Source organism: Sapajus apella, unplaced genomic scaffold (genome assembly GCF_009761245.1).
Source record: "Sapajus apella isolate SASKATOON/1434 unplaced genomic scaffold, GSC_monkey_1.0 scaffold53, whole genome shotgun sequence".
NCBI lineage: Eukaryota > Metazoa > Chordata > Mammalia > Primates > Cebidae > Sapajus > Sapajus apella.
The window spans coordinates 12,198,681-12,210,681 of NW_022436993.1; positions in this window are offsets into that span (position 1 = coordinate 12,198,681).

A 12,001-nucleotide genomic window follows, 5' to 3' on the forward strand; every position below is an offset into this window, starting at 1 on the left:
ATACCCATCAATGATAGACTGGATAAACAAACTGTGGTACACAGACATCGTAGAATACTATGTATTCATAAAAAGGAATGAGATCACATCTTTGCAGGGCTGTTATCCTTAGCAAACAACGCGGGAACAGAGAAACAAATACAACGTGTTCTCACTTATAAGTGTGAGCTAAATGATGAGAACACATGGACGCAGAGGGGAATACACACTGGGGCCTTTTGGAGGGTGGGAGGGAGAGGCTTAATAGCTAGGTGGGGAAATAATCTGTACAACAAATCCCCATGACACAAGGTTATCTATGTAACCAACCTGTACCTGGACCCGAGTTAAATATAAAAGTTAAAAAAAAATTTTTTAAGTAAAAAACAAAAATGAAAAAAAAATTAATGCATTTTCAAATGGTTGAAAATGAATGGGGCTTTTTTGGAGGTGGTAGGGGAAAATTGGAATATTCTCAGGATGACTTTTTTTTTTTTTTGAGATGGAGTCTTGCTCTGTTGCCCAGGCAGGAGTGCAGGGGTACAATCTTGGCTCACGGCAACCTCTGCCTCCCGGGTTCAAACGATTCTCCTGCTCCAGCCTCCTGAGTAGCTGGGATTACAGGCATGAGCCACCACACCCGGCTATTTTTTTGTATTTTTAGTAAAGACGGGGTTTCGGCATGTTAGTCAGGATAGTCTCGATCTTCTGACCTCGTGATCTGCCTGCCTCTGCCTCCCAAAGTGCTGGGATACAGGTGTGAGCCACGGCGCCCAGCCTTTTAAAAATGAATTTATTTGTAAAATGGTCACCATCTGTGTAGTTTTGTTTTTCTTCTGCAACACCAGACTGAGAAATGGCTTATTTATTTAGCACCCGTACAAAGTTCAGAGGCATCATGGGATAAATATGGTAGAACGGGTGGCACCTAAACTATTCATTTTCAACAGCCCCTCCTTCCCTGCTAAGGGACAGAAGGTCCTAGGAGATCTTGCCAGACCGTTTAACCTGCCTGGATTTTAACTCCTTGAGGGTAGAGACTGCGCGTCTCATCGCCAGCACCCAGCATACTGCCTGACACAAACCAGAGTGTGTTCAGGGGATGCTTGTGGAATGCTAATGCCCTTGGTCTTTCTTGCCAAGCAAATGCATTGGAGCATGGGGGAATTTAAGGAGGCCTTTGACAACAGAAAGCTGGTAAAGTGGGCAAAGGTTACAATGGAATATCAGAAAAAAATAATCAGAGGAGAATTTAGAGTAGCAGCAGAGGATATTGACAAAGGGAGCAACACCTGAAGAGAATCACTAAGATATTGATTATGTGGAGGCAGGAACAAGACAAACAGCAAGCAAGAGAACTAGCCCCATAGGAAGTACTTATCCTACCCAGCTGTGGAATAAATTAGGGCAGATAGAAAAAGAGAGCAGGACAGTGGGTCTTCAGGGAAAAAAGAACAAGGAAGGTAGAACTCCCAATCTCAAAGAACCCGCACACCATACTTTCTCATTAACCACCTGAACAGAATGTCATAGCAAGAAGTAATCATTCAATAATCAGGGCCAGGCATGATGGCTCACACCTGTAATCCCAGCACTTTGGGAGACCGAGGCAGGTAGATCGCTTGAGGTCAGAAGTTCGAGACCAGCCTGGCCAACATGGCAAAACTCCGTCTCTACTAAAAATCAAAAACTTAGCTGGGCATGGTGGTATGCATCTATAATCCCAGCTACTTGGGAGGCTGAGGCAGGAGAATCTCAAACCTGGGAGGCAGAGGTTTCAGTAAGCTGAGATTGAGCCACTTCACTCCAGCCTAGGTGAGACAGTGAGACTTAATCCCCCCCAAAATTATCATAATCAGGAATTACTATCAGCTCTGATAATTTATCTGTTCACATTCCTTTAAATAACACCTATAATTATGTAGTTATAGCCACATTCTCCTTAATAAACTGCAAGATCATGCAATTAAAACCTCACAAGTCTCATATTTAAATTTTGCTTTTGTTATCTTAAAACTAAAATTGAGACACTAGTACTTTAAAATGAATATGCCCCAAACTAATCATTTGGATGCTGCTAAAAAAATCTCTAGTTCTTCCAAAAAACTCTCTAACTATAAATGTACCCATAATTAATGACTACTCCCATTCCCTGTAGAACAGTAAATCTTGGCTTTTCCAGGGATATCAACATTTTGAAGAGCTGATGAAAGGTAGGTACCCTGTCTCAGGAAAAGAAAAAACGTTTATATAACTTATTTCACTCTAAATGAGTTTTGCTGACATACACAAATTATACAAAAGATGCATACTTATGATTTTCATGAAAAAATTAAGGTATACTTCCTAAAATAAAAGTTGAATTTAGTGGCTGGGTGTGGTGGCTGATGCCTGTAATCCCAGCACTTTGGGAGGCCTAGGCAGGCGGATCACCTGAGGTTAGGAGTTCGAGGCCAGCCTGGCCAACATGGGGAACCCCTGTCTCTTCTAAAAATACAAAAATTAGCGGGGCAGGGTGGCACATGCCTGTAATTCCAGCTACTTGGGAGGATGAAGCAGGAGAATCGCTTGAATCCAGGAGGCAGACAGAGGTTGCAGTGAGCTGACATAGTGCCACTGCACTCCAGCCTGGGTGACAGAGCAAGACTATCTCTTTCAAAAAGGAACTTAAGACGTATAAAAAATAAAACATTCTGCTCACGTTTTGATGAGAAGTAGGATTATTCCAATACCACTCTGTGGTAGTCCCAGAATCAGAATTCCAAATCTCACTGTGTCAGAAAAGTCCAAAGCTTATATTTATGTGACATCCCCTGTAATTATTTGAGTCGGATTAATACCCTATCATTTCCTTTGTCAATGAAGTGACCTCAGGTAAGGTCTGCCTCTTTGATGTTGCCCTTGGAGGTAAAGGTTTTTAAAAGGGAGATGAGTTACCAGTGGAGACCTCACAATGTATGCTGTTAGGTGCCACAGACTTTCTCATCCCTTGACTGGCTAACGCTCCCATCCCCTCATTCCTAGTTCCCTCCACACCTGAGCCCTGGTCTGTTTCCAGTCAACAACCTTCCCCACACTGCTCTACATAAGTTCCTGTAGAACTGCCAAGGAACGCCCAAGCTCAGTGCAGCCGGGATGAACAGCAAGCCAAGTGTGAAGTCCAAACCATTTCCCCCCAGAAGCAACCTTGACATGCTGTGTTTGAGCTTTGAGTTGCACGGTTTCGCTGTTGAAGCCATTATGAACAAACCAAGCAGGCTGACTTTTTGAGCCTCATCATGTTAGTTCGCATCGTTCCATGCAACCCATAAAAGCTGACTTTGGGAGCACAGTCTCTCTAGAGCCTGGGCTGAGCTTGCTAGGATGTTTTTATATTCACCCTCGATGTGAGTTTCATCCTCATTCATTTTAATAGAGATCCAGATGTCTTTTATTCCTAAGGGAATAAATTTATGATTTATGTCTATCTACATCCCATGTCAGATACAGTAGTTAATATTAAAAGAAACAAAAATGGGAAAGAAAAACTTCTATTTTTAGCATTGTCAGACCAACTTCTTTTTGTTTTTTTTAGATGGAGTTTCGGTCCCTTGCCCAGGCTGGAGTACAGTGGCATAATCTCGGGTCAGACTACAAGTGCCTGCCACCATGCCTAGCTAATTACTATTATTTTGTATTTTTAGTAGAGATGTGTTTCGCCATGTTGGTCAGGCTAGTCTCGAACTCCTGACCTCAGGTGATCCACCCACTTTGGCCTCACAAAGCGACCTCTATTTTCTTAATATTTTGTTCTAGAAGCAGAGGGAAAAGGTGCCCCGTTTTGACCAAGAAAGCGAATGGGCAAGCTGAAAACTTAATGGGATGTCTCCGATTAGAGAGCAAACTCCTCTGCAGACTCTGCCTCCCCAGCTGGGTAAAAGCTGAGCTTTGTTGTGCTGCATCCCCACTGATTCTCGATTAGCTTTGGCCTTCTCTCCTGCATAGGCTAAGATCTCCAGGGAACATTAAACTGACTGTGGAAGGAATGTCCCTGGACATGTACAGACTCCGATAGAATGCAACTTCCTATGCATTTTAAAAGCCCAATCACATCACTATTGTCTTCACTCTTGGTGGCTAGCTATTGAGAAAGAAACGGTGCTTTCCTTAAATCTAGTGAGCAGTATGTGATAAACACAGGCAGGCTGATGTCTTCCCTCTCACATTATTATAATCTAGTGGTATTCTGTAGTCCCACGAAAAGAACAAATCTTCATCGCAGCAAGCACTCTGTTTGTGGTGGCCAACCTCCAAAACAGTATTGTTTGGCAAAAACAGGAGTGTTTTTAGCAACAAAATCCAAAGCAACGGTACAGGACAATCTGAAACCAGCACGCTGTGGGTCAATTAAGTGAGCATCTGTTACATCTGGCCCCAAACTACCAGCTCACAATCTTTATTGTCTTCGTATGTGAAGCAAACACATCACCCGATCTATGGGTATTTTATTTTACTGTATCTTTTGTTTTCTTATTATTTTTTTTTGGCACGTAAGTCAGAGATCCAAATTTATTTGCAAATGTTCTCTGGATATTTGAAGCCCCCTGGATAATTTACATTTTTTTCTTAAGTTTCTTGTGAGTTTGTTTTTTTTTAAACCTACTTCAATATTTAGAATGTATGTTCCTAAAATATAAGAAATTATTTGTAATCAGATGGTGTACTTTAGGGTGAAAGTATAAAAAACCTCAATTCAAAATGACTTATACAAATACAATAAAGAGTATTTATAACTCACATAACTGAAGAGTCCAGAAGCGAGGCAGAGATGAGGCGTGGTTCAATGACAAGGCTGACTCTACTAACCCGTGTTGCTCTCACGTTCCACGCTCCTCCTGATAGCTGCTGGCAGCTTTTGGGGTACGTACCTCCTCCTTCGCAACCAGGAGGAAGAGAACCTCACCTCTCACAATCTCTAGTTGCTATTTGAGTCTGAACCAGTCGTGGTGGTGATTTGAATGCCAGGCACTGATTGGTTCACGCCCGAAGCACTATCCTTATCCCTACCAATCATTGTGGCCAAAGGAACAGGGCACGTTGTTTGGCTTATGCCAATCAGAGCCCACCCATAGAGTTGATGGTGGGTTCATCCCACCTGGATGCTCTATAAAGGAGCAAGCAGAAAAGACGGAAAGGAGAGCTTCACCGTAGAAATGAGAAAGAGAGGTGATGGACTCTACAAAACCAGCTAGTAAATGCCAAATGCACCATTTTCCTTTAAAAAAAAGAAAAAAAGAAAAACCTGCTTTTGCTTTTAGAATTTTAATAAGGAAACACTACAGATATATACTTTAAGCATCATACAGTGTTTTCAGTGGAAAGAGAAAGCTAGAAATAGAATAGTATTTATCAACCCTAAAAGAACAATTTTATCAATATTATAACGATTAGGAATCCTAGTGTTCTGGGATCCAAGTTCTTGGCTTCATTTGTTTTTATTACTTTTTTGAGACAGAATCTCGCTCTGTAGCCCAGGCTGGAGTGCAGTGGTGTGATCCCATCTCACTACAACCTCCACTTCCCAGGTTCAAGCAATTCTCTTGTCTCAGTCTCCTGAGTAGCTGGGATTACAGGCGCATGCCACCACATCTGGATAATTTTGTATTTTTAGTAGAGACAGGGTCTCCTCATGTTGGCCAGGCGGGTCACAACCTCCTGACTTCAGGGGATCTGCCCTCCTTGCCTCCCAAAGTCCTGGGATTACAGGCACGAGCCACTGTGCCCTACCTATTTATTTGTATGTATTTGAGACAGAGTCTCACTCTGTCATCCAGGCTGGAGTGCAGTGGTGCAATCATGGTTCACTGCAGCATCAATCTCTGAGGCTCAAGCAGTCCTCCTGCCTTCGCCTCCCAGGTAGCGAGGACTACCGATACGTACCACCAAGCCCAGATATTTGTTTTTTATTTTTAGTAGAGGCAAGGTCTTGCTTCGTTGCCTAGGCTGTGTCCCTGGATTTAAATGGTACTTCCATCAGTTACCAATTGCATGACGTTGCATGAGTCAGCAAACATCTCTTTTTTAGTACATGAGAATAACCACACTACCTATATCATAAGGAATGCATTCAGTAATGCAGGCATTATTGTAAAATAATAAGTGCTCCATGATTTTTATCAATCCATTAGAATATGACCTCGCTATGGATGAGGACTTCATCTGCCTTCTTCACTGCCAGAACTTCAATGCCTGGCACCGTGTGGCTGGTGTATAATAATGACTGATAAACACTTGCGGGGAGAATGAATGAAACTTCTTTTCTCCATCTCTAACTCTCAAAATGAGAATAAAGAAGACGAAAGAGTTAAGGCACTCAGAGAGCAGGCGCAACTGCAGCAAGTTCTTGGTGGAAGGCCAGCATTAAAATCCAGCAGAAATGGGGTTTGGAGTTGTGGATCTGCTGTGAGTGCGATTGGAATAGTGCAGCTGACAAGATCTGGAAGAGAAGACGTAGTGAGTGGTGTTTGTTCAATCTCCCAGCATGGGCAGGCTTTTTTTTTTTTTTCCTTTTTTTTTTTTCCTGAGAAGCAAAGGATCAAGATGGATCATCTGGTTCAGTAACATAATCTTAAAGTGAAAAATCTGTGAGTTTCTCTGTGGGAAAAGAGAGAGAGAGGACTCAAAGGAAAAAGACAATAGAGGATTTAATCCAAACCATCTAAAAGCAAATGTTGTTTTCAGGGATTTTCAGAGATTCTCTGCAAAAGGAGAAAGAAGCTGACTACCAAGGAAGAGAGGGATGCAACCGTGGAGAGGTTTTGTATGTGGCGACTGCGCATTCATCTTAAAAGACACCTACAGGACTTTCTCATTTGCACAGATAAACACACTACGTTTTCAGATGGTCCTGCCCTCCCCTAAGTCTCCCTTTATCCCCAGGCTTCGGCCAACATGTGGCAGAATATTGACTACAAGAATGCAAGCCAGGCGTGGTGGCTCAAGCCTATAATCCCTGCAAGTTACTTCACTCCATCAAGCCAAGGGCTTATCCTTTTAAAAACAGAATAATTTAAAACATATTAAATGATAGTATATATATAAAGGATAAAATAAAACATCAAGCTCATGACTAATAAATATTAGCAACCCCTTAGTATAAAAGGGTCACCTATTCTTTCTTCACTTTGGACCTTTCACAGAAATAATTGCTTTGGTAAATATGTTTCTTGACATGTAAAATCTAATGCAAGAGTCAGCTGACTTATTTACTGAGATTATGTTCTGTATTTCAAACCAACTCTGGGTTGAGCATTCCAAATCTGAAAATCTGAAATCCAAAATGCTCCAATGAGAATTTTTTTAAGTATTCTGTTAGTACTCAAAATATTTTATATTTTGGAGCCTTTCAGGTTTCAGATGTTCAGATCTGGGATGCTCAATCAATAAGTATAACGCAAATATTCCAAATTCTGAAAAAATCCAAAATCTAAGATATTTTAGTTAAGGAATACCTAACCTGTATGAAATAATGCCACATGGGTATATAAATGTTACTTCAAATTCAAAACACTTAAAGCTAAATTATTTTGCTAAACCAAGTCTCATATTAGAGTTTTACATTTCTAATGGGAGCACAATAATTCACTGATGTTTTCCAGACTCAAAGTCGTTAGCTTCTGGTAATGTCAAACTGGATATTTCAGACTAACACTCTGTGAACAAGTAGAAAATATTCACAAAGTATTTTTTTAATGTTCTTAAAGACCCTAAAGCATTTATAAGTCACTACAGGCTGGGAAATTAAGTATCTGGCTTTAGAATCCATGCTGTTAATGGTCATGCTCTATTGCCTCTCCAAGGATGAACAGCACTGGCTTCCAAACAGTATCACACCATGACTACACTGGCAGGATTTAGAGCTCAAGAGAGAAAGAAAGGCTTATGTGTTTTGAGTTCACCTGTCACTCCCATGAGTGAGATGCAGATGAGTAGGATCACACAGTGACTAAAAGCTAGACAGACCATCCTGACCTTACTATAAAAAGAGCTGCAATTTAGATCCCTTCTGTCTCTGGGATTACCGTCGTTACGATGATTTGGTGTGATAATATGTAGTGGCAAATAGTTCTTCAGGAATTTTGTAGGAAGTCACTCTAACATCTACTTTGAGTAAGTCCTCCTGGAAAATCAGTTGAAAAATGGGCTAAGTTCAATCCATTTGACTTATTTTTTTTCTCCTTCTGGTAATGCTACTCGGCATCTTTTTTCTTTTTATGAGTATTTTAACTTTCATCTTCTGGTTTGAATTTAACTTGTCATATTTCTATTTTTTTTTTTTTTTTGTACTTGGGACCAGAGGCCTTTGGGAAAAGGACCCAGTTTTTAATACAATAAAAACAAGGAGGACCAATTTAAGTCAATGAGTCATGTTTTAGGCAAACTCAGCAGAACACAAGAAATTCACTTCTGACTTTCAAGTTGTTCAAAGACTTCCGGCTCTAAAAACAGGCTAAGACATTCTTTCAAGGAGAAAATTAAAATGATCAAGGCCATCGTCATGGATAACTGAGGTAGACGCCATCATGGAGACTGTTATATGGTTAAGTAAGAGGCCTTTTTATGTAAGTTACACATATAACAAAATGCTGACGGCATGGGTGGCATATGGCATTTTGTGGGTGCAGTAAATGTCTTAACTTGTATATTAGTCTATTTTCATGCTGCTGATAAAGACATACTCAAGACTCGGTAATTTATAAAGAAAAAGAGGTTTAATGGACTCACAGTTCCACGTGGCTAGGGAGCCTCACAATCATGGCAGAAGGTGAAAGGCATGTCTTACATGGCAGCAGACAAGAGAGAATGAGAGTCAAGTGAAAGGGGAAACCCTTTATAAAACCATCAGCTCTCATAAGACTTATTCACTATTATGAGAGCAGTATGGGGGAAACTGACCCCATGATTTCATTATTTCCCACCACGTCCCTCCCACAACACATAGGAATTATGGGAGCTACAAGATGAGATTTGGGTGAGAACACGGTCAAACCACATCAACTTAGTTTGATGTTCTCAGATGAATTCTACTAAGGTTGAACTTTTCTAAATCAGTGGCCCCAGACAAGCCATAGAATTCCTTGTTCCCCTGGACTGGGTAAGGAGTGTTACAATCACATGCATATATTTTTTAAGTCATGCCATTAACAGTTTGTTTTATTCTCTGGCTTATCACATGGCTTTAGTCTTCTCTGATGAAAAAAATCTCATAAAGGCTTCTCCATCTTACCTCCAGCCCCATCATTCTCTCACACCACACCCTGTTAGTTTCAATCCTGGCATTTATCCATTTAATTACATTCTGCCCAGTTTGCTTGACTGTTTACCACCTAGCACCTCACTAGATCGTATGCTCCATGAAGGGAGAAACTACATCTTTTTAGATTAACACTGTGTCTCCAGTACTTGCATGGTGCCTAAGACAAAGTTGGTGCCCATATTTGTTAAAAGGATAAAAACAATGAGTAAGTAAATCAAAATCGGGAAGACAAGTGAGTTGAGTAGGACATAGTCTTTGCGTGGATGACAGTGACATCTAATCTGGACTTTGTTGTTAGTTGGGAAAATATTATTTTTATTTTTATGAGATACTTTCTCCCTCCCTCTCTCCCTGCCTTCCTTCCTTCTTTCTTTGCTTCCTTCTTCCCTCCCTCCCTCACTCCCTCCCTCTGTTCCTTCCTTCCTTTTCTTCCTTCCTCCCTCCCTGCCAGTATTCCTTCTTTCATTCCTTCCTTTCCTCCCTCCCTCCTTTCCTTTCTCTGTTTCTTCTTTCTTTCTTTTTCACCTAATGATTTGCAAAGATGTAACAAGGAAATAAAAATCATAATAAATGTGGGAGAGATCAAAGGAATATTTGAAAACTTTTTAATGAAAAATATTTTTAAAAATCCATGTGTAAGAATCATCAAAATTGTTGTAAGGCTAAATCATTTTTCACAAGAAAGACTTCTATTATTCATGGGAAATCCCACACACTTGAATAGGATCGTAGACACTAGAGGGCAGTCCTAGACACTCTTGTGTTTCTCCTAAAAGCAAAATAGGCATGGCAACTTAGCCTGGGCTTTTAAACATACTCTATCAATACATCAGATGCTCCCACTTTCATCTGCTCCTGCAATTGAAGGACATCCCCACCTATTTGTAGGAGGCCTTGGGTGTTTCATCCAAGTCCTGTAGCCTTTCCCAAGAGCTGAGTAAAGTGGTGTCTGGCTACTTTAGAAAACTATATGTTCCTGATTGTCCAGGAACCACATCCATTGCTGCTGTTACCTGGGGCCCATGAAGATGTCTGACGCCCTGTGTTCACAGAGGCCTACGCTTTCAAATCCTGGCATGTGCAGGGGTGGGAAGGATGCCCCATGTCCCCTCTTTCTCAAGGACAAGGTTGGTGCTGCTCTGAACCCTAGCACTTTCTGGAGACCTAGATTTTTGCAATAAAATAAAAACCTTAAATATTCCTGCGGCCCCCACTTTGCACTGGACTCAGACATGAGCCCCTTGGGGAATTGGAATTCCCAATTGCCAGACTCCTAATTTATGACTTAGATGCTCTCAAAAGTTTCCCTTAGTCATTTTGACCAATCGTGACTAAATGATCCATCACCAACCCATCACACGTGTGTAGGTCTTTTAGCATTCTGGAGTGAACTGGCCCTAACTGAAACCTGTAAATCACTCAAGGCCCTGATTACAAACTCAGCCTTCCCCATCCGCAAGGGCTGTGAATCCAAGGAAGATTTATCCTCACATGTCAATGCTTTGGAAGAATGTAGCTTTCCACAGTTACCTTCCCTTCGGAGGAAGAATTCTTTTACTTTTATTTTTGTTTAAAGCAGAGTTGTCTTTCAAGGCTTGTTCTAAAAAGAGATCAAATCGGAGATCTGGTTTTGACTAGTGGGAATTTTCCTTCAGCGAAACCAACTGTTGACTCTGCTTGAACTCCCGCCAATACAGGGGCCAGTGCTACGGCACTTTTAAGTTAAAAGTGGCTAATAAAATCATGAAGGAAAACCATAAAAGAGAATTACAAACTAAATTATCAAAAAGAAAAAAAGTTGTTTTACTATGGTGAAATTTACCCTCCAGGGACCGAACAGAAAGTTTGCAGACATAAGCTGATGTCAGCAGAGACATCTGACACATTTTAAAGTCTTTTCCCCTCCGTAAGTTTAACCATCCAGTTCTGTCTGACTCATCAGTTGTTTCTAATATTGCAGGGAAGCTGTGTTCAGTTGGCCAAAAGAAAAGCTGAGATAACCTCAATTATCCATTTTACAAGAAGAGACTGAAAAGCTACCTTCCATTTCTGGTGTGTTCATTTTTAAAGCTGATGGCGCCTCTGCGCATACATTGCATTTACATTGGCTTATTCTGTAAATAGTTAACATATTTGAAGTATGGTTATATTAACGACATCATTCCTCTTGATTTTAGCTCTTGATTTGAAGGCATGATCACATCTCATCACGTAAAGAAATAGATTGAAAGACAATCAGAAATTATAATTGTTCATTAAGTTATGCGTGTATTTGATTAAAAAGTATGCACTCAGTCGGGAGTGGTGGCTCATGCCTGTAACCCCAGCACTTTGGGAGGCCGAAGCTGGTGGATCACCTGAGGTCAGGAGTTTGAGACTAGCCTGGGCAATATAGTGAAACCCCACCTCTACTAAAAATACAAAAATTAGCTGGGCATGGTGGCAGGCGCCTGTAATCCCAGCTACTTGGGAGGCTGAGGCAGGAGAATTGCTTGAACCTGAGAGGCAAAGGTTGCAGTGAGTCGAAATCTTGCCACTCCAGCCTGAGCGACAGAGCCAGACTCCCTCTCAAAAAAAAAGAAAAAGTATGCACTAACTGGTTAAATGGTCCAGCATTTCTATTTTTAAGTACTTCATACACAGCTACAACTCAGACATCATTTTTTTCCCCTGTGGTACTCTTTACTTGTTTATTTTTAGAAAGTTTGGGCCAAATCTCTTCCATCT